At 37.1% G+C, this 24,603-nt stretch overlaps 1 protein-coding gene across 2 annotated transcripts in view; it reads left to right on the forward strand.

Moving 5' to 3' along the window:
• COL24A1 (collagen type XXIV alpha 1 chain) overlaps positions 1-24,603 on the forward strand; it is a 294,021-nt gene that overhangs the window by 26,408 nt on the left and 243,010 nt on the right. For both annotated transcript variants that reach the window (XM_023509811.1, XM_023509812.1), the window contains exons 4-7: positions 6,943-6,996; positions 9,591-9,644; positions 18,775-18,828; positions 21,903-21,956. The gene's annotated coding sequence lies outside the window, so the exon portion shown is untranslated. The remainder of the gene's footprint in view (positions 1-6,942; positions 6,997-9,590; positions 9,645-18,774; positions 18,829-21,902; positions 21,957-24,603) is intronic.

Consider the following 24,603-nt stretch of genomic DNA (forward strand, 5'->3'; position numbering starts at 1 on the left):
CTAAATGTGTGGGATATAGATGTTCAAAGGTAAAAAAATAATACTGTTTGAGGGGATCTCCATGAAAGATCATTTAAAGCTGCACAGCTCAGAATAGGTTCTTGTGGACAAAGTTATGATATAGGCTCAAAGGATGGATAAGATTTTGACAGATGAGAGGAGCAAGCCGAAAAGGTTTAATGCTTTTATGTAGGGAAATGAACGATATAGCTATCATTCACTGAGTTCTTAATTTTGGGAGATGCTCTGCCATTCTCTTTACAGACATTATATTATCTTAAAAGAACTAATGTAAGGTTAGTATTATTATCCTAACTTTTTGCATAAAGAAACGGAAGCTGAATGGAGTTAGTGTACTTGCCCACAATATTGCCGCTAAATAGTAGAGCCAGAATTTGCACCCATTTTCTGCCTTTAAAGCCCAAAGTCTTTTATAATATTTCAAACAAATAAAGACTTAAGCTAGATGATGTTGGGTTGTGAAGAGTCTTAACTATCAAACAGATGATTCTAACTTTATCTTATTCTTAATGGGAAATTTTGTAGTTTTTTAAATGAAAGTCTATCTGGCAACAGTGCCCAGAACAGATAGGAAGTTCTTGTTACCATCTTGGTGACATTATCTAGGTTGGCAACAGTAAAAATGCAAAGAAAATGTAGACTCAAAAGATTTTGAAGAAAGATTTGGTAGAGATAGCAAATTAATGAGACCTAGGCCCTAAGCAAAAAGGAAGCGTATCAAAGATGACTATGAAGTTGTAAGCCTTCAGATGGAACAAAGGGTGATACCATTATTAAAAACACTCATTAATAAAATGAGTTGACATTAGGAGAAGAAATTATGTTAAAACACATGGCAATTCATTAAGCTGTTGGAAGAGCTGAAGAAGTTGTAGTAAACAAGAGAAATCAAACCTGGGGATATAGGTTTGGGGCCTTCATATCAATATCATAGTTGAAACTATAGGGATGGATAGGATTTTCAAAGAAAGGAGGTTGGCATAAGATCAAGAGTCAAATCCTGGGGGAGTTAGCTTTTCAGGTATAGAAGAAAAAAGCAGAGATGTTGTAGTCACAGAAATGGGTGAGGAGAATAGTGAATTATTTAAAAAAAAATCAAAGAAGAGAGCTTTGAGAAGAAATTGATTGGCAGTACCAAAAGATACAGAGAAGTCAAAGCGAACTGGGAAAAAGTGGGGAAGTCTGTTGGATCTTCTGACGGGGAAGCCATTGTTGAACTTTGAGAATCCAACTTCAGCATGGTGTAGGAGACTAAGGTAGTTTGTGGAGAGTTAATGAGAGAATGAACTATGATAAAATGATGAACTTGTAGGGACTGTTTCATTGCTTCTTGAACTGGGTGTGACTGTGGGAAGATGAGGTCGGGCTGTTTTTTCTTACTTTTAAGTGACTCTTTTTTCCTGCCTATGTACCCATGTGGTCCTTTCATTATCTTTGAAGTTTATGAAATCTGTTTCTTGGGCTCAGTTCCTGTAGCTCAAGTGGCTAAGGTGCCAGCCACGTACACCAGAGCTGGCGGGTTCAAATCCAGCCCGGGTCTGCCAAACAACAATGACGACTACAACCAAAAAATAGCCGGGCATTGTGGTGGGTGCCTGTAGTCCCAGCTACTTGGGAGGCTGAGGCAAGTGAGCTGCAATGCCATGGTACTCTACCCAGGGCAACAGCTTGAGGTTCTGTCTCAAAAAACAAAACAAAACAAAACAAACAAACAAACAAACAAAAACCTGTTTCTGTATCAGTTTTTTTTTTTTTGTATTCTTTTGATCTGAAGGTAATTTTTGTTATAGGAAAGTCTCCCCTTATATCATTAAATATGTTTCTCTTCCATTTTTCCCTATTCTTCCTCAGGTACACCAGTTTGCATATGTGGCATGTCATTGGTGACGATAGTGCTTATTATCTCCTCTACAACCATGTCACCATGGTTGCTTTTTTCCATTTCGCTTTGAGTGAAGTCATTTATTCTACCTTTAGATCCCTTCATTGGTTTTTTAGTTGTAATCCATTTTTGTTGATCTCATATGAATTTCTTCTACAAAGCCTTCTTTTGTGCTCCTAGGATCTTCTGGTGCACATTTTTTTCCCTTTGGTTTTCTTTTTAATCTCTTGTAACTCTTCCTTGAGCTCTCTTTTTGTAGAGTAATGTCGTCTTGAAAGTCTTTGAACATAGGGTCACTACAAAAGTTTTGAGATAGACTGCGTGATGGTCCGTTATCCCATTTCCAAGTCACAGTCAATAGCGTCCTTTCTGTTTCACCTGTGCAAGTTTCAACTTGCTCGGCTTATTGGGGTTGCCAGGAGGGCTCCCTTTGTTTCCATCCAGGCGGGTTTTACATTTCTTGATTTTTATGTATCTCAAACCTTTTGTAATGACCCACATAAAGTGAACTATCTATAACTGAACTCTTTCTCTGTTGTAGGGTATAATTCCTCTTCTGCTACGTGATTTTTACCCTCTTTCAATTTATGTTTCTGTCCTCTGACTTTTCTCTTCCCCCCAGTATGGTTGCTATTCATTTTTAAAGTAGAGACAATTCGATCTGAGCTATTTATTTTATAGTAGTATAGAGAAAAGCAAAGGGAAGTTAAGTTGGAGTGGTACACAGAATCGGATTTAGACTGCTGCTTTAAATACCGTCTTACCACATTTGTTTTGTCTTCTACTCGGAGCCATGCATCCTCTCATTTTCACATACAATATGTTGGGCAGCCCTTTGTATCACAGGCTCTCTGAGAATTGATATGGTGATTTATGCTTCTCATCCCTTTTATCCTCTCTCACCACCAGAAATCTATAGTTAGGAGATGTGGTTGTAGGTCATGAAAATGATGGGTTCTTCTTCTCCAGCTCTACCCTCTTTATTCTCAGCTCTTTGGGTCTTTACTGGGTCATGAATTATTTCTCCTGTGGCTCGCCCATTCCCTGAAACCTCGTCATTGTAATCAAAGGATTGTTGGAATGTTGGAGCAGATGTTCAGGATTGATATACTTTTAGAGATATCTGTAGCCTGTTCAAAGTTTGAGGTCTGAGGAGGTTTCTGGTTTTGGTCATCTCTCAACATCTCTGCTCCAAAGTTTCTCAGTATTTGGCAGATAACCTTCATGTTTGGTGGTTTGTGGTTGTGGGCCTTTCCTTGTTTCATTGGAGATTTTTTTTTTTCTTCTTTTGGTGTTTTTTGTTTTGTTTTTAGTGGGTATTGAGGGAGGGAGGGTAGTTTGAAAAATGCTCTCACTTGGCCATCTTTTACCAAAATTCTCTAGTGATCTTTTTAAAAACATAAACCAGATTACATTATTTATCAGCTTAGGTCCACCAGTGGCAGAAGATTAAAGCACTTAGAATAAACTAAAAACTCTGCATCGTGACCTGTTCAGAAACATATGAAATGGCTCCGGATCACCCCTGCAACCTCGGATCACTTCACTTTCCCCTTGCTCTAGTAGTTTCTCAAAAGGATGCTGTCTTTTGTTTGTTCTCTCTTACTCATGCTTCATTCATTTATTCCTGTTTTCTGGAATGTTATTTTCTCCTCTTTTTTAAAATTTCAGTTTAATAAAAAGGTACACATGATTAGGTTACATTGTTTGCCACTCCTGCTTAGCTTTTAACACTTCCTCAGAGAAGCCTTCTCTGACATCACAGTGTATAGAACGAGGCCCATTTTATTAATCTCTCTTGGTTGCCATTCTTTTCCTCTATATTACTAAAGAAAATATGTAATTATGTGTTAATAGGTTGATATGTGTCTTTTACTCTAGACTATAAACTCTAGGTGGTATTGATGCTTTATATTGTTTATTGAATGAATGAATTACAAAAGGAATGTAAGACCCAGACCTTCCAAGATTAACTGATCAGGGATTATTATCTTTTAGAAGTGTTGTTCTATTAAATATAGTTACCTTTGTAAATATGTTACCCTGCCAATAATAATATATAGCTAACATTGAATGCTTGTTGTGCTCTATTTATACCTTTAAAAGTTAGTTATATTACGTTTACTGGTTAACTGCTATATTCTAGGAACAATAATAGGTATTTTATATACAATAGCTTTAATGCTCACAATAATCCTAAAAAGTTGATTTTTTAAATTCATCAATATTTTAAAGATTTGAATACTAAGTTAGAAAACATAACAAACTTGTCTAGGGTCATTGACCTACTGAATTATTAGGGCACAATTTGAATCTAGTTGCATGATTGTGAAGCCATTGCCTTTTTAATCAAATTGCATCTTCTCTCAATAACAAATAATCTGAAAGTTAAAGTGCTTTTTCTAGTTCTTAACTTTATTTATAGGAAGTAACTTGTTCTCCTCCTCAAAAAAAAAAAAAAATCATGTCATAAAAAATGACATTGCTTCTCTGGTTTCTAAAAAAATACCTATTAATAATCTGTTTTCAATGATTTGGAAAGGCAAAATGGTGAAGATGTGAAAATTGCTTTTCATCTAGTGCTTATGAAACAATTCACATATTTCATTCACAATGAAAAATATGCCTTATTTTTCCCATAGTATCGAATATTAACTTCATCTTAGTTCAGGGTGCTATAACAACCTGCTATAAACTTGGAAGCTTATGAACAACAGAAATTTATTTCTCATAGTTCAGGGGCGGAAAGTCCAAGATCAAGGTGGCGGTAGATTTGGTGTTTGGCAAGGACTCATGGTTCATAGATGCTGCCTTCTCAATGTGTTATCATACTATGAAAGGGAGAAATGGCCTCTCTTGGGCTCTTATGTAAGAGCATTAGTCCCTGACCTAATAAGCTCCCAAATTTTTATCACCTAATGCCATCACTTTGTGGTTAGGATTTCAACATATGAACTTTGAGGAGCCACAAACATTCAAACAAACGTCCTTTTCAATGTGAATGTTGAAGTGTTTTCTTTTGTCACAAAGTAAGAAGGCCCTAAACAAAACTAGACATTTTTAAAGAAAATTTTCCATTTACCTTTTTCATTTTTAGTAATAATTTCTCTTACTTGCTCTTCTTTGGGGGGACTTAAATTTCAAATCAACAGCTATTAACTTCTGATTATAACAGCAGAACCAGGAGGTGCCTGTCGCTCAGTGAGTAAGGCGCCGGCCCCATATACCGAGGGTGGCGGGTTCAAACCCAGCCCTGGCCAAACTGCAACAAAAAATAGCCGGGCGTTGTGGCGGGCGCCTGTAGTCCCAGCTACTTGGGAGGCTGAGGCAGAAGAATCGCCTAAGCCCAGGAGTTGGAGGTTGCTGGAGCGACTCCGCTGCACTCTACCGAGGGCGAAAAAGTGAGACTCTGTCTCTACAAAAAAAACAAACAAACAAACAAAAAAAAAAAACAGCAGAACCCAAACTAGTTTGAAAAGACTATAAACATTTTTTGACAAGAAGTGGAAATGAATTTTTGATGGACGCTCGTGATTATAATAATAACTGTTCAAATGCTAGAAGAGCTCAGGAAGGAGAATGCCCTCAGTTTTGACTTAAATAGAAATAGAACTGCTCTCTCAATATTAGGAAATTCATGAACAGTTTCATCTAATTAAGGGTAAGAGGAAAAAAATACAATTCGAATGAAAAAAGAGCAGTTTAAAATACATAATGAATGTCAGAAAACTGAAAAAATGCTGATAATGTCAGCAAAGGAGAAATTTTCAAGTAGAAATTGGTATCAGAAAGAATGAAAATGAGAAAAAAATGCTTCCCAACTCTTACTTTTTTCCAACAGAGTTGTTTTCCCTGATGTTTTTTAATTAGAATGACCCTTTCTCCTCAATCCATTTTTCCTCTCCACCTTGGAAAGTCAATGGAAAGTTTAGGTGTACCTGGCCATGCTACAGATCAAACTGTAAAATTATGTTTTTATAGGTTAACTAACATATTGGCAATTGCCCATGACTGAACCTGGATTCTTCTCTTTTATGCTCCATCGACATAGATATATAGACGTTTTACAATTTAAAAAGTATGAGACATGTTAGGTCATAATGCTTGTGAGTAGCGAGGCTAGTATTTTAACCTCGATGTGTCTAATTTTAAAGCTTGTGCTATTTCTCCTGCAATACTGACTGGATGTCTGTTGAATGGTATATGCGTATGCTCTATGGACACCAACAACAGAGCCATATCTGCAGACAGCTCAGTAACAGTTGAGTGAATGAACAGATGAATGAATGAATGAACCATATCACAAATGAACATTTATCCTTCCACAGTTGATTGTTGCAGTAAGTAAAAAAGATAACATCCGATATTATGTGAAGAAGGAAAGAAGTAGCTTCCTATTTCTTATTTGATATATTTAAAAAGTAATGTCTAAAAAACTCAGAACACCATAACAATTGATCAGTGTTTGTTCTCACACTTGGTTTTCCTAAGTCACTTAACACGGTTAGTGACCTCCTGGTGCCTGGATTTAGTCTAAATCAGATTTCTTAATGGATACACAAAATGGGTCTCCTTATAACAGTTTAACACATTACACAGATCCTTGGAATAATTCTTTTAAAAGAATATAAAATTGCCCTTTTATTGTTCCAGGCGAGTCTTCATTCGAAATGTGTTTGAAAAAAATTGTAGTTGTGGTCTCCAAACCCTAAATTGAGTTCCTCCTTCCGTAGTGAAAGTAAATTTAGGTAAAATTTACCCACAAAACTACTAGTTATGGTCCCTGTAAAAACCAGATACAGTGGCTGTAACCATATGTCATGGACTTCCTGCTGCCATTTCTGGCCAGATTAAAGAGGACCCTTGAGCTTCAACTCACTCCTGCGGATTAGGGTGGGGGATTCACGTTACTTTAAAATCATCAACAACTGGGACCTGGGGACTGAAAAAGAGTTGTCCTAGAGTGGAAATCTGATTAAGACTTGTAAGAAAAGATGTGTTCACTGTTGTGCTTAATGTCTTGGTATTTCTTTTCCAAGGGTCCACCTGGTCCAGCAGGTATTCCAGGTCCCTCAGGAAAGAGAGGCCCGCGGGTAAGTAGATGGGCTGCGTTTCCTGCTGGCTCTTAGTCATTTTCCAGTGTGTTTTTCCTGGTATTGTACAGTTACATACTTCCCTTGGAAACCTGCCTGGATCTTCAAACTTAGCCCTACCTTTGCCAATTCAAGAGGAGTGTAAAGACACAGGCAGCCTTGTTTATCTGAGTATATACAGCCAAAGTGGTCTCTGTGCCAATGGCCAAGAAGGAGTATGTAAATGAGCGCCTGTTCTGGTGCTAATTGTAACATTATTCTTAGTTATAAAGTGATCTCAGTAGTCCGAGATGAGCTTCATTTGTTTTGGGAAATGAAGAGGAGTGGGCTGCCTTAAAATAGTGCATTCCTGGATTACATAATGGAAAATACTGGAGCTATTGACAAGAAAAAAAATGGCCCTGAGGAAAAAAGCTGCCTTAAGGATCAGCAGTAGTTTCTCACATTACACAGGTCCAACAAAAGATTTATTGCTATGTTAGAATTATATTTTTCAGACCTAAAAAAAAAAGTATATTTTTACTAAGGAAAGTCTTTCTTCAGTATTCTTTAATTAACTAGAAAAAGAATTCTGTGTTAGAAAGACAAATACAAATACCGTTTATATAACTCACTTTCTTTTGATCCTGATTTTTGTTTATCGTGTAAAGAAAAATCGCCCCAAAATACTCCTTTATGTTGTCTCATTCACAGCAAACTTTTGTCCATGTGAGGCCTCAGATGAATTCTCCCTGGGCTCTGTTGTTTAGAATTTTAAAACATGTCACTATAGTTGATGACCTATCGCATTCCTCCCACAGTCCATTTCAAACCTTTCCATTCTCCTTTAGCTGGTGAGCCATTCCTATCCTCCTACCTCCCTGAAAGGAGAGACCTCAGAGCCCTACTTTTCAGGGGAACTGGGCGCGTCTTTGCACTATTTCTATTCCCTCTCCCCCGTTAAAGCTGTTCTTCTCCGAACATCATGAATGTTGGGTTCTGAATCTCCATCTATTTTCATAACACAGCAGCTTCCTTCCCTAATTTCCTATTTTAAAATTTCATTGACTTGTCTAGTCCTCTTTCCCTTAAGGAAGGAAGAGTATTCTCAAGGCCAATTTTTTCACTTATGTCCCTAATTTCACTCTCTTCAATCACCTGACTTAAAAGTTGCCACTTCACCTTTTTTCTCTCCCTAAGTTTTATACCCTTTGGCAACAACCAACAAGTTATCCCATTTTTTAAAATTCCAAACTTTGATTGGTAGGGATTTTTCCTAAGGTTATTATCCTGGCTCACGGTGGAACTACTGAGTTTTGTGAAATAAAAGTTTATGCCCATTGCCCTTACTTTTATGGCAACAAATCATTCATTAACCCCCACGTTTTTTCCCCACTGTTCTTCCAATGACGTATGAATCTAATCTTTCTTTTCTTTAGTTTTTATCTTCCTAGATGTGTCTTTAATATTTGTATTGCTGGCTCCCCTGTCTTTCTGAAACATTCTGTTCTATTAATCCAGAATCAAAGTGACTGACAAATAAGTATTAACTATTTGTTGAAGAGCACAGCAGTAGGGTACAAAACCCAAATGAGCATAGGTGGCCAGGGGACTTGGGTACCTAGAAAACTTTCTGGAAGGGATGATTCTTGTTTCCTCTACGTACTGGTTGTGTGAGCTTAAGTTTCCTGATCTGTAAATGAGAGTAAAAATAACAACCTTGCAGGATTGTTATAAAGATTAGCAATGAGAAGTACAAAGCATTAACGCAGCTCCTGGCACACAGCAGGTACTCAGTAAATAGAATCACTTCTTGAAGTCAGATCATGTAATTTATTGGAGATGCAAAATCAAACTGACCAATACTGAGTAGCCAATGGGTGTTATGTACTACACTAGTAATATTTTAAAAGTCTTTTCAAAGAATTTATCCTTCTGGAACTCAATAGAACCTGTCATAATGCAGTTAAAATAGCAGCAAGATATTTAAAGAACAGATGAGAACAGTGTAAGATGTATCCCAAGGCAATATATGATTAATTGACAAAATGAATTTTACATGAAGTAATTTCTATAGACGTTAGTAGGAGAGAGGAATTACTTCATGCTGGTGTGGCGAGGATTTAAAAATGAAGTGGGATAACAGTTGAGATTTGAAGAACGATTTGAGAAGGTGTAGGGGACAAGAAGTAGGCCTTTAAGGGACACATCCTGGCATAGCAAAAGCTCAAAAGCAGGAAGGAATCGCTTGTTGAGGGGAGAGTAACTGAACAACTACACTTTGTTATTTATGGGTTTCTTACTCTTCACGGCTTTTAGAAACAGCACTAAGCCGTATGCTGTGGCTGCAGGTAGGATGGCGAATAAGACGGTAAACATCTTGAGGTCATGTTTAGAAACAAAAGATGGAAACTGTAGTTCTGCTCTATGATTAGTGTAGCTGTCCATTCTGAAATATGTAGGATCTCAAAAAAAATAAAGAACCTTGAAAACAAAGTATGACATTCAGTTTAATGGAATTATGGTACGTAATATTTACTTAAGTGATATAATAAACACTGATATTTGTATTTGTATCTGTTCCATGCATGACTTGACTTTCCTATTATTTGCAGGGCATACCAGGGCCACATGGAAATCCCGGGTTACCTGGATTACCAGGTCCAAAGGTGAGTGGTGACAAATGAGTGACGCATGGCAGGGTAGGATCACTATTAACAGTGGTGAGCACTTTCTGAACAGCCCTTGCGTACATGGGTGTATGTGTTTTTCTTCATTTGTTTAAGCTGCTATGACAAAGTATCATAAACTGACTAGTTTAGAAACAACATAAGTTTATTTATCACAGTGCTGGAGCCTGGGATGTCCAAGATCAAAGCGCCTATCGAGTGTCTATCAAGTCCAGATACCAGCAGACTTGGCGTCTGCTGAGGACCCAGTTTCTGGCTCATAGACAGAACCTTCTCACTGGGTTCTTACATGGTGGAGGGACTAGCTACGTCTCTGGGGTCTCTTTTATAAGAGAATTAATCTTGATCATGAGAGTTCTGCCCTCATGGCATAATCACCCCCCAAAGTCCTTACCTCCTATTACATGGGTCACTATGAAAGTTTTGAGACAGTGTTTTATGGTCCATTATTTCACTTCAAGAAACACAGTCAACTTGCTCAGCTTATAGGTGTTTCTGGGAGGGGTTTGTTTGTTTCTATCCAGGTGGATTTTACATTTCTTGATTTTTGTGTATCTCAAAATTTTCATAATGACCTAACCCTAACCCTGTGTATTATCACCTTGGGGGGGGGGAGTTAAGATCATAACATATGAATTTTGGGGGGTCACAATGATTCTGACCTAGAAATATTTGGATTATTTGATTGTTGGCATGAACATGCATACATTTCATAATTATTTATTAAAGGAAATTAACTATTTTAGTTTATTCAGACTGCTGTGACAAAAATATCAGGGGGCTTATAAACAACAGAAAAAGATTTCTCACAGTTCTTGGGGCTGGGTAGTCCAAGATCAAGGCACTGATAGATTTGGTGTCTGGTAAAGGTCTGATTCTGGGTTCACAGATGGCTGTCTTCTTGCTGTGTCCTTACATGGCAGAAGGGGCAAGGGAGGCATCTGGGGTCTCTGTTATAAGGGTACTGATATCAAACACAAGTGCTCCACCCTTATGCCCTAATCACCTCCCAAAGACCTCACCTCCAAATACCACCACATTGGGGGTTAGACTTCAACATATAAATGTTGAAGGGGCATTCCATCTACTGCATTAAGAAAGGAAAAAAAAGTATGCATGTGAGTGATGAAGGAGTTTGGGGAATGGATTATATAAGCATTGTGATCTTGGTTGTCAGTAACTTAATAAATCTTTTAGATCTCACGTTTCTGCTATTAATGATCACATTCAGAAGTAAACATATGATCATATATAGAATAGGGCTAAGAAGAGAGGTTTTAGAGCATTCAAGATTTGCATTCAAGTCTTAGTCCTCTCAGTTTGAGTGACTGGAAGCCAATTGCTTTTTTTAGGTTCTTTAAGCTTTCCTTTTCTGTAAGTTGGGGAGAATCATAGTACCTTCACATAGTACTGTAGTGAAAGCTAAATAAATTAATGTAATGCTTTTAGCATGGTGCTACCAAGTAATAGCATATAGGGAGGATAATTTAAACCTAAATTTCCTAAAATTTTTCATCTGTCTACAATTTTTTTTTTAGTTCAATAAAATTGCCTCAGAGAGGAAAAAGACTAGCTTTTCACTGAAGTCTGGTTGTTTAATAGTTAAGGAGGTAGATGACTTCTAATGAAATTAGGAGTTTGTTTTTGAATCTATTATTCCCTAGACCTTCCAGCTTTGTCTGGGGATTTATCATTAGCCCAGTAAAAGGTTAAAGTAGCTGCAAAGGTTCAGCTTATATTTCTCCATAGGGCTGACATTATAGTGGGTTTACAGTTCTGCTAATAACTTCATCTCTACAAGACCCAAGAAGACAGAGAAGGAGAGGGAAATTTCCATGTGGCTCGTGTTCTTTTCTCCCTTCTATTCAGCCAGTAGGGATAGGTTAGGTTCTCTTTCGATTTGATTCTCAATCTACAGTGGCAAGAACCAGTGTACTCCATTAAGACACAAGGTGTTTGGATACAGGTGTACAATGAGAAATAATCAAATCAGGGTCATTATGGCATCCATCACCTCAGGTATTTAATGATTCTTTGTGTCCAGAGTTCCAATGCACTCTTTTAGTTAAAGTATACCCTAACTTACTGTGGATTGTAGTCACTTTGATGTGTTATCAGATGTCGTTCATTTTAACTATTTGACCATATATTTGCACCCATTAACCATTCCCATTTTACCCTCCCTGCCTGCTGCCTTTCCCATACTCTGGGAACCAGGACTCTATTCTATCTCCACAAGATCAATGTGAAAACATGTGAGATTTGTCTTTCTGTGTTTGGCTCATTTCATTTAACATAATGTTCTCCATTTCCATTCATGTTGTTGCAAATGGCAGAATTTCATTCTTTTTTGTGGCTGTATAATATTCCATTGTATCTGTGTACCACAATTTCTTTATCCATTCATCGGCTGATGGACAATTAGGGTGCTTCCATATCTTACCTATTGTGAATAGTACTGTAATAAACATGAGGATACAGACATAAGTATCTTTCCAATATATAGAATTCACGTCCTTTGGATATATACCCAGCAGTGAGTTTGCTGGGTCATATGATAGTTCTACTTCTAGTTTTTTGAGGAGTCTCCATCTGTTTTCCACAGTGATTGCACTAATTTACATTCCCACAAACAGTATATGAGGATTCCCCTTTCTTCATCCTCACTAGCATTCATCATAGTCCGTCTTTTTGATAAAAACCATTTTAGTTGGGGTGAGATGATACCCCAATGAGATGACCCCATTGTCATTTTGATTTGTATTTCTTTGATGACTATTGATGCTGAGAATTTTTTTATATCCCTCTCAGCCATTTGTGTGTCTTCTTTTAAGAAATGACTATTTAGACCCTTTGCCCATTTTTAATATAATTATTATAATTTTTAATTTATTGTTTCAGGTTCTTTGAGGGTACAGAGAATTAGGTTACATTGTTTGCATTTGTTAGGTAAAGTCCCTCTTATTATGGATTTTTTTTAGACAGAGCCTCAAGTTGTCTCCCTGGGTAGAGTGCTGTGACATCACAGCTCACAGCAACCTCCAACTCCTGGGCTCAAGCGAGTCTCCTGCCTCAGCCTCTCAAGCAGCTGGGAGCACAGGCCCCTGCCACAACACCTGGCTATTTTTTTTTTTTTTTTAGTTGTAGCTGTCATTGTTGTTTGGTGGGCCCAGGCTGGATTCGAACCCGCCACCTTAGGTATATATGGCTGGCGCCTCAGCCACCTGAGCCACAGGCGCCAAGCCATTATGGATTTTTTTCTTGTCATGCTGTTTGAGTTCCTTATGTATTATTGTTATTTAACTCTTGTCAGATAGAAAATTTGCAAATATTTTCTCCCATTCTGTGAGTTGTCTCTTCGTTTTGTTGATTGTTGCATTTGCTGCGCAGAAGCTTTTTAGCTCGATGTGATCCCATTTGTCCAATTTTGCTTTGGTTGCCTGTGTACTCACTCGAAAAGTCCTTGCCCAGACCAATGTCCTGAAGTATTTCCCCAGTGGTTTTTCTGTTACTAGTAGTGTCTTAGTTTCAAGTTTTAGATTTAGGCCTTTAATCCATTTTGATTTGATTTTTGTGTAGCTTTGTAATATAATTTGAAGTCAGGTAATATGATTCCTCTAGTTTCATTCTTTTTGCTCAGGAAGGACCCTGCTTTCTTAATAAGCACAGTGGCTGTTTCAGCCTAGAAACAGATAAACAAAAGGTGTGGACAATAGGGTGGGGAGAGATGAAGACAGAAATGGTGAAAAGTATTTTACTTAATTGACTTCTTAAAATTTGTACACATATTTGGGAGAAAATCTTTGATAAAAATGAAGAACTTTGTATCAAATGAACACTATCCCTTGTCCCAAAATAAAAAACTATATTTTTCAGTATTGTTTAGTATTAATATGTGTCTATGGTAAAATGATCTAGGAGAAATTAAAATTGGAATCTCTACATTCTTCTTTGATGTTATATTTAGTAGTATGGATTTAATTTTGACTATAATTAATCCTCAGTATAATGAATATTTTATGAGCACATATGTGAGGGATTAAAAAAACGTACATTCTGGAACAATAAGGCTTCTGGGAGGCTTAGTCTTATAAACCTGAATATTTGTCTTTAATTCATTAACTATTTGATAACTGTATCAAAAATAGCCAAAACTGATCATGATACAACTGCATATTTGTGGAAGGCAATAGGTTTGTGTTAAAAATTACCAACGTGTACTAAATATATCAAATAAAGTGATCAAGTAATCTTTGAATTCATGAAACCAATTTCTCTAGGTTTTTTGATTTTTTTTTTTCTTTTTTTTTTGAGATAGAGGCTCTGTTGCCCAGGCTGATTTCTCAAAGATTATCATTTCTCAAATTCTTTTAAAATTTACCATAAATTATTGCCTCAAATCAATTACAGTTTTTATAATAAAAGATTTCAATATTTTAAAATTTAAAATAATATTTAATTTAATAAATATTGTGATACAAAAAAGAAACTTGATCTAATTTGGCAATACTTTTCTAAGCAATCTTAAGCAAATTAATTAACCTTTGTGAATCTCACTGCTTCTTTATCTACATAATATGATTTATTAGATAAGCCTTAATATCTCTTAGACTTTCTTAGTATATTACCTTTTTTTGCTGAAGAGATGAATTCTTAAATATTAAAACATCACCAAAGCCATTCTGTAGGTCTCATAATTTTATAATCAGTGATCTAAAATTGTAGACTTGGTAGCCGTGATGATGGCTATGGAAGGGGAGAGGTCAAGTTGGAACACGTCTTCTTTAAAAATACTCTGACTATAGAGCATAGGACTCTGCCAATAAGCACTCATTGCTAATTTATAAATGAAAAGACTTTCTGAGGATCATGCATGCCTTTTCATTTGGTATTCCATTTTTTTTTTAATCAATCTGCTTGAATGCTGTTTAAAATCATCCCTGAATAAGGGAAAGAAGATGTATCTATTTCCCTATTTCCCAAAGGGTAAAAATAGTATTTAGCATTTTCTAGGAAAGGAGAATTATTTAGTCTTAGTTGAGAATGGTAATGACATCAGGATTTGAATTTATAGAATCTCCATCGTGACCCCTATTATTTTATGAGGTGTGAAAAAGAGATACTCTGCTACTATGCATCATAAGAAAGATGATTTTAATATTGTACCAAAAAATTTTAGCATAGTCCACTAATGCCATAGTCCTCATGAAAGGTGAAAGATAACGATTCTTACACACCAAAAGCATCTATTTTTAGAACAGAATAAAAAGAATTTTAACAAAATAGAAGTATCTTTTTAAATTATTTCTTTATTATAAGAATAATACATGTACACAACTATGATTTAATAAAATAAAAAAACAGAATAATGCAGGTGTACTGTGAAATTTTAGAAAATCTTTAAACTTATAATTTTAAGGATTATAATAAGCAGTTTTCTTTTACTAATGTAACTAGTCTTCCAGGAATAAAATGCAATATGTTACAAAAATGGAAGAGACTATGAAGCCTTTAACAAGTCTTTCAAGGAAAAATGTTTCAATAGCATTATAATTTTTTTATGTTCATTAGGTTTCAAAAAGTCAATTACCTGAATCAACTATCTACTAACAATATATCTATTTGTTGTATACAATGTGCTCTCATGTGTGATGTCCACCCATGTTTTTAGTCCAAACTTTTAGGGAAAAAAGACCTTTTGTTTAAATTTTTAAATTCTAAATTTTATTTGCTTATATCTAGGTAGTTGTTTTCTGTATTATAAAGGTAGTTTACCATTTATTTTCTACCATACAATGGTATAAGAAGTTTTATGTAACAAATAATTACAAAACACAAGAACAGATACAAGGTGCAGGAAATTTTACGTACCAGTAACAAACTTATGATACTTGTGCATCATAGAAGGCCAAAAGTTCTTCTCTGTCAGTACTGGCCATATCACCTTCTCCAGTATCTACATTACTAGTGTCTTCTAAGGCATCACTTTCCTCATCCTGGTAAATTTCATCATCCTCACTTCCATCTATAGCATTGGTGATGCTGCATTTTTTTATTGTTTCAGGTTAATTTGAGGATTAGGTTATAATATTTGGATTTGTTAGGTAGAGTCTCTCTTATAATTATGTCCTGCTCCCAGAGGTGTGCGTACACCCTGACTTTGTGCCTATTAAGTGGGAGCACACCCACACCCCTCTTTCCTCCCCTCTCCCTTCTCCTTCATTCCCTCACCCCTCATCTTGAATTGATTTGAGTTTTTTCTCTTATGTGGGTGTGTATTAGCTGATATACCATCAGCTAAAGCCTTCATATTAGTACTGGGGACATTGGATTCTTGCTCTTCCAGTTTTATGATACTTTACTAAGAAGAATGTGTTTCATTTCCATCCAGGTAAATACAAAAGATGTAAAGTCCCCATCTATTTTTATGGCTGAAATAGTATTCCATGGTATACATACACCATAGCTTGTTAACCCATTCCTAGGGTGGTGGGCATTTAGGTTGTTTCCACATTTTGTGATACTGAATTTTTTAAATGATTCACAACCACTTCTTTCTTGACACCATACCACAATCTTAGGATCCAATCACAAACCTCAGTAATAGATGCTTTCCTCCCTCGTTCCCTCATTCCTTCCTTCCTTTTTGTTGGCCTGGATAGAGTGCTATGGTATCAAAGCTCACAGCAACCTCAAATTCTTGGGCTCAAGTGATCCTCTTGCCTGAACCTCTCAAACAGCTGGGACTACTGATGTGCACCACCATGCTCAGCTAGTTTTTCTATTTTTAGTGGAGACAGAGGGGTCTCACTCTTGCTCAGGCTGGTCTTGAACTCCAGAGCTCAAGCAATCCACATACTTTGGCCTCCTAGAGTGCTAGCATTACAGGCATGAGTCATCACACCCAGCCTGATGGATTCTTCATTCTGCATGTAGGTGTTAAATCAGTAACAGCTGACTGCATCCATGATGCCCACTCTTTCTTCAATAGACCTTAATGGGCTTGTTTATTGACACATCAAGTGGGTAGCCCACCAGGTATCACACAAGCTGGGTTTTCAAGTCTGCAGCGATTGCTATTACACTTTGGCAACATGTGCTTTGAAGTGATCAAAAGGAAGCAAAGCTCTTCTTTTAAGTAATCTTCCAGGCCTTTGTGACCAGACTTTGTTAAACCAGATTTTTATGTCTCCTTTATTCACCCATCCTTTTTCATGCACATGAACCAGGGGTCCTCAAACTTTTTAAATAGGGGGCCAGTTCACTGTCCCTCATACCATTGGAGGGCCAGACTGTGGGCCCCGGGATGAGTCGGCTTCTAAGCAGGACAGGCAGCGGCAGCAAAAACACCCGGCGGGCTGGATAAATGTCCTCGGCAGGCTGCATGTGGCCCCTGGGCAGTAGTTTGAGGACACCTGACATGGACAATAACTCCACAAGAAGTCTCCTTTTAGAAACATTTTTCTTTTAAAGAAGATCATAAGTGGTAGATTTGTCCCATTTGCATAACAGGCTAGAACAGCAGTGAAAAGTGTTTTCTAATGTCAACTAATTTTGATAGCCATTGTTTTGGTTCCATGTCCACAGTTCTGTTCTGACATATCCAGTATGAGTGGGATCTTATCCATATTGGTGATGTGGGGCAGCTCAAAGTTGTGTCTTTTGAAGATTGATGGCATAAGAATAAAATTTCAAAACTTGATTCTCAGTGGCTGCTGGAAGTTTGGGGCACATTTTGTTTGGATCCTCACGCTCAAATCTTCTCTCTTAAAGTTAAAGCACCGTTTAGGTGTCCCTGAGAAATCATCAATGTTTTTTTCTTAGGCAATCCTTTTACCCTCTTCTTGTATCATCTTGGTTGAAACAGAGATCCCACTTTGCTGCTGCCCAAGCATCAGAATCTAGGTCTTCACCTCTGGCCCCACCTCCAACCACTGTGCAGGTTTCCCTCACATTTCCTTCTATTTTGGCATCTGAAGAAGGTTTTCTTCATGTTGACTCCGCAGAGGACACTGTCTGTGGCAGAAGGTCCAACGTGTCTCTGGGCAGCTCTGTTGCCATGCTTTTTAGTATCCTTAATTACTGTTAGCTTGAAGCTTGTAGCATGTGAAAATTATTTGACATCTTCTAAGAGATTTTCCCATAATTTCTGTAAAAATATCAGCTAGATTGCCAGCTTGAAACTTACAAAGAGAAATGCATCATTCTTCGTTGGCCAAAAATGCTTTCATTGGAACTTCGCTGTAAGTTCAACAAAACCAATTACCATATTCCAGGGTATTATTTTACATATGGATATCATTACTATTTTCTAGAGTTATACTTCTAATGCATCAGTATAAATAAAAGAATTAAAGACATTTATATAGATACAGAATTAGTACTACCCACGTATAATGTACATCCTTATTTTCCCTCAAAAATTTGGGCAAATAAGTGCTCATTATATGTGACAAAATATATTATGTCTGGAGAATTTTTTGAAACCTTCTCATTATTTAAAAATAAGTCTAAGATCCCACCAATTACTCTCCCTCTACCCATCCTCCCCCCTCCCCTTCCCTCCGTCTCCCCTTTCCCCTTCTTCTTGGGCTATAATTGGGTTATAGCTTTCATAAGAAAGCTATAAATTGGTTTCATAGTAAGACTGAGTACATTGGATACTTTTTCTTCCATTCTTGAGATACTTTGCTAAGAAGAATCTTACAAGGGTTCATGTGAAATTTACTAGATCTAGAATATAAATGTCTTAATACAATAACTAAGAGAATGTCTTGAAGGCTGAGTTGACCAATTTGATGAGAGCATTTGAAATTGTGTGTAAGGCCAGCACATTGTACCCCATGATTGCATTAATGTACACAGCTATGATTTAATAAAAAAAGTTAAAAAAAAATGAAAAAATACCCAAAGAGCCATAATAATAATAATAATAATAACAACGTCTAAGAAAGGTACATTTAAAAAGTTAATAACCTATGACTATCTCAATTTAAAATAATTTTATTTAATATCATATATTGTGTATAGCCTCTGATAATACATCACTGAGGGTATATGATATATTCCATGTATGCTTCACCATGTATTTTGTAACTATTTTATGTAGGGCCCCAAAGGAGATCCAGGATTTTCTCCACGTCAAGCTGTTTCTGGAGAAAAGGTAATTATATGTCTATGAAATAAAAGCATGCTAATATATTTCAAGCATTTTAAAATCATTTTTATTTTATAAAAATATAAGTATCTTGATGGTAGCAGGCAGAGAATATATCAGAGAACCACTGGATTTTAATGAAGGAAGAAATATTTGAAGAATTAAGTAAACTCTGTCATTTTAACTTATTGATTTAAACCTTGACATAAATTTTATTTAGCATCTGCTATGGCCTGTCATTGTGCTAGAGCAAGGTGTGATCCTAACTGCAAGGATTTTGCTGTTGATATACACGCACACAGTAGGATATAAATCCCAATGACATTTTGCATCATTTTGTAATCGTTCCATTTTAAGATACTTTATCTTCTGTAAATACCAGAGTAACTCTCTGTGAGAGAAACAGTCATCCTTATTTTGTTTTCTAGTTGACAAAACAAAATTCGTAGATTTTAAATGGCTTCTTACATGGCTAGAAAGTGGCAGAGTTAATGATGTATTCAGATTTTCTGACTTCTCATCTGGTGTGCTTTTCATTTTATAATATTGGTCTCAATACAGACATAAACACATTTAGATAAAAAGTGATGTTTTAATCTAGAGATAGCAACAAAATCTTCACTGGGAGGAGGATGCCGTCTTCCAGTGAGGATAAATACCGATGGAGTCTTTAGGAGGACATCTGGGAAGTTTTGCCTAGACAAGCAATTTATAAATGCAGTATAATTGTAGCATCTTTTTGTTTATGTGATATATATTCACAGACTTTAAAAATCCCTGAACAACTTTGGTGGTTCCTAGGTTGAAATGGGATCTTTTCTTTGCCTTCCAAAAACTCTTAGAAACTATAAAGAAAATCATGTCATAACCCTATAATCATCAAAAACCTTTTATTTTTTAATTTTTTTATGGACATGGAGTAGTTGTCCCTATTTGGGGGAGCCACGTTCATTTTTTAATGTAGAATTTTGGGAATTGTATTCCTGTGATGGAACTGAATTCACTGAGCCTTAAATTACTTGGAAACAGAATGGAAATTTATTATCAGCCACACCATTTTTCACTAGTCTTTTAATTATGGTAAGAAAAAATATCTGCAACCTGAGAAATATAAATGCCATCCTTAAAAATATCAAAATATAGCATATTTGATTTCTTACCTAAAATTTACAAATTAGAGGCTCACTCTGGTTTGGTGACTGCTTTAAATAAAACTCTCGGTTTAAACATTCACATTTATATCAAATGCTTGGTTTTATCTTTCCCTGCAGCTTTTTTGTACAGAATGTAGGGGTGGTTTAGAAGAGGAGTGGAGACTTGGAATCATGTCAGCGTTTTTTATTTTACTTTTTGTGTTCCTCATATACTAATTGTAATCAACACTACGTAAGAGAAATAGGAAGACATAAAATTTAATAGCATGCTGTCACTGGGCCTCCAGTGAAATCTAATTTTTAAAATTGAGAGATGGCATTTCCCAAATGGTAAAATTTAAAAGCAGTCTCTTAGAAATTGTATTATATTTACATTCAATTGAGTTCAAATATACTGAGGAGACAGGAGAGTAGTTCTACACATAAATCTGAATACAAATAAATGCAAACATTAGATTGGGGGGAAGAAGGGAGCTGGAAAGTAATTTTAGCCACCTTTACTATAAATACATGGGCAACAATGAGACAATGAAAGAAACGCACAGACTGGTCTTTCACCGTGTAACATCCACCAAGTAACATCTATCACGGCCCATATGCAAACTACATACTCCATTCCTTCTGGGACATCTAGGGCATGCCTCTATAGCTTTTAAATGGTGTAATTTAAAGTAAGAGGACATGAGGACATGATCATCATCATTATCACCACCACCACCACCATCATCATCATCCTGATTTTCAGATGGAGACAGAGAAATTAAACAATTTATCCATGATGAGAGCTACAGGAAGGGGGGCAGCCTCCAGTCTCCTTTTTCCTGGTACAGTGTTCTTTTCCTCTTATCAGAGTATTAAATGTTAAAAAAAAACAAACAGCCTGGATAAATTGGTCATCCCATTGTAAATGGAAGCCCTCCTAATAAAACTCTGAGAAGCAGTAAAGTGAGTATTAGAACAAATGGAAAAACGTTCCATTGTTAATCAGAAACACGCCTTTCTGATTGGTTAATTTGATGACATATTAGAATATGAAATACACCAAAAACTAGGCAGAACACACAGAGAAGCTTTTGTAGGGTTATTTCCCAAGTAAACTGGCTCAAAACGATCCACGCGTCCATGTTTACTTTCTTTCTCCCCAACTCTTTTTGACCTTTTTTTTCCCTCTGACAATTCACACAGCCTCCATTGTCACTAGTTGTCACTCATACCCACCCGGGCACCCCTTCCCCATCACCAGTGTACTTTCTCCTTCCTTCCCTGAGATGGGCTCACAGGAATTCATCAGAAGATGGTCACGATCAGTAGTCTCGTCTGCCCAAGCTAAACCCACGGGCTTCCCAGTCAATTTCCACTTTAGTTACTTCCTGGGGTAACGTGCTGTGATGGGGTAAGCACAGCAGCAGTTACCAGCTCAGCCCCAGAAACAGAAGGGTCCCTGCTCTGGGCCTCACCTGAACCCAGCCCGGCCCTTGACTCCCTGGAGATTGGGCCTGGGAGTCCTCACAGGGAAGGACTGACACCTCCCCAGTTGCCTCACAAAAGCACTGTAGAATTTCAAAGGAAATTACTATGTATTTTTTTAAACACAACTTTTTAAACTTGAGCTGCTAGGAAGTATGTGGGCAAGATCATTACTAGAGAAAAGAAAAAGTAACATAAGAGAAAAAGGGGGCAAGTGTCCGGAGGCAGGAAAACATGCTCTGGGTCCTAACATTAGGCAGGGGAAGAGAGAGTGACTGGGAGCCTCTGAGAAGGGGCAAAAAGGCTCGGAAAATAGGTGAAACTCGAGCCAGATTGTGGAGATCAGAAATGGATGTAGTAAGAGCTTGACATCTAAAATTAAAGGCAGCTGTAATTTTCAAAGGAGCTCTAATTTTCCATTCTCTTTCATGACATTGAACCTCTGTGTTTTGTTCCTAGGGTGAGCGAGGCCTTGGTGGATTAATGGGGCCCCCTGGTATGCAAGGTAATAAGGTAAGATGTAGTTCACTTGGACTTAGATGTCACGTGGATCTGGGAGCTCGTCAACTGCTCTGATCTCATTTTGAAGTTGAGCTCCCAACCAATGTTTCAAGTTCCTTTTCTCAGCAATAGGGAATTAGGATGCTTTCCTGATCCAGGAAAGTGGTGCCTGCAAAGGGCAGGATCTCATGAATAATAAAAAAAGACCCTTCAGTAGGTGACACGTACAAAATTCATGTGCAAGAGAAAGTCAAAGTCACTGAAAGAATATTGATCCTTTCCTCTTTTTAAAATGATATGAGTGCAGTGACCTACTTCGGAAACCATGAAGTCAATGGATAACTTTTATATGCCAGAAGTGAGGCTTACTTGCTTATAGGTATAACACTTGGATTTTTAAGGGGTTCTCATTTTATTGGGAAATAATCATCTCTGCCACAATGTGTATACTAGAGTGAGGCTTGAAGGGTCAGAGGGAGGTAAGGCCTGGTGGTAGTAAAATGCAGTAGCCATGACTAGACTTTTTCTGCGGTAGGAGGGAGTCTGGATACAGCTGCTATAATTATTTGATGAAATACGTTGTATAGTTTTCTGGGTTCACACAAGTACAAATTCTTTTCTATCTGTTCAACTTGTTTTTCTCCAAACATTACATTGTTCGTTTTTTGAAAGGAATGAGGAAGTTACAACATTTCTTTCTAAGGTATTAAAGGCTCCGGAATGTGGTAGGGCCGTATTTGGCTTGATGTGAATCTGTAAATATGTATAGCGATGAGCGGTGTCAGTGTCTTACTCTGCTGATTCTTTTCCTCTTGGGACGTGTAGGTGGCACGTAGTATTCAGGCTCCGGTTACTTGGATCAAATCCCATCTGTGATTTTCTAGGTTCCATCAACCTTGTGTAGGTTGTCGACCCTCTGTCAGATTCACTCACCTCGTCTCTAAAATGAGAAGATAATACTATAAGCAGTCCCCGAGTTACAAACTTCCGACTTATGTATAACTCTCACTTATGAACGGAGGCCATCGCAGCAAGTCCCTGGGTTACAAACATCCAGCCGACATACGATTCACACTTACAAATGGTACAGGTAATAGGTCAATGTGCTTGTCCCAACTTACATACAAATTCCACTTAAGGACAAACCTGTAGAACCTACCTCATTTGTAACCCGGGGACTGCATACACTCACTTCCCAGGGAGTCTCGAGGAAGATGGGATGAGACAATCCAGGTAATACAGTGTCAGACAAATAGCCGCCTTTATAAATGTCAACCATCAAGTTACTTATTTGGTTTTTGGAAAGAATGCTGATCTCTTTTGCTTTCCATTGTAACCCCTGTTAAAGGGCTGGATTGTAAAAGGATGAATAAGTTTTGATCTTAGGAAGAGGGTTTCCTGTCCAGTGACTACACCATGATTTTTATGGCCTTCAGGCTGGTCTTCATGCAAGACAGAACTTAGAATCTGATCACTCCCTTGAGGCTGAGGGTTACTGCCATAGAAACATGTAACAGCACAGCAATCATCTCTAACAGAATTTGTCTTGATATACAGTCATGAATCTGTTTCATGCTACTCAGTATACTTCTGACTATTCATGTAGCTCTTAGGGAACTGTACTGGCACAGCCTTAAGGAAAGAAGATCTATTATAACAATATGGATAGGGCCTCAATTATTTTTTTTTTTGATGTCAAATATGCAATCATGAGAAGTGTCCTATAATGAGATTTCATATAAAAGAAGAATAAACTAGTTTCTGTTGTTTATGAAATTAACAGTCCAGAAAGGTAAACACAAAATGTTGGTTAGTTTTTTTTTTTTTGAGACAGAACCTCAAGCTGTCCCCCTGGGTAGAGTGCCATGGCATCACAGCTCATAGCAACCTCCAACTCCTGGGCTCAAGTGAGTCTCCTGCCTCAGCCTCCCAAGTAGCTGGGACCACAGGTGCCTGCTACAACGCCCGGCTATTTTTTTGGTTGCAGCCGCCATTGTTGTTTGGCAGGCCCGGGCTAGATTTGAACCTGCCACCTTAGGTGTATGTGACTGGCGCCTTAGCCATTTGAGCCACAGACGCCAAGCCTGGTTAGTTTTTGTGTAGAGGGGAATATAACAGGCTATCTCTGGGGAAAAATATTATTTGAGGACAAAAGGAAAATAACTTTGATTTTAATCATTAGAGCAGATTATCATCTGAACTTTGGAGTTATACTTACTTAAAGCAGAAGATACTAACTTCCTATGTATATGTTATACACCTGTGTATATGTTATATGGCCCGTCAGTATTTTAAAATATTAACAAGTGTGTGTTCTTCAGTCTGTGTAAGTCTGATAAAGTGAAATAGAAACATTATTTTAAACAAACTGGGCCATGCATTGAATATTCTTCACATAGTTCTTTTTTCTCATCTTATTTTTTTTAACTTATTTAAATTTGGCTTATTGTTAACTAATAAAAAAGTAGGCCCTATGTAGAAGTCAGGATTCTTGATGTATTATCAGTTAGCAGCTGTTATTGACTTTTCTCTAGAGAAGATTTCGTTGAAAGTATTTAGAAACTGAGTTATTGTGTGATAATTAAAACATCCCTGTTTGCTATGATTTGACAGAGGTTCAGAACAGGTTGAAATATTTGAGATGCTCTTTGTTGTCTTT

This window comes from Otolemur garnettii, unplaced genomic scaffold (genome assembly GCF_000181295.1).
Source record: "Otolemur garnettii isolate 467f Iridium unplaced genomic scaffold, OtoGar3 scaffold00010, whole genome shotgun sequence".
Taxonomy (NCBI): Eukaryota; Metazoa; Chordata; class Mammalia; order Primates; family Galagidae; genus Otolemur; species Otolemur garnettii.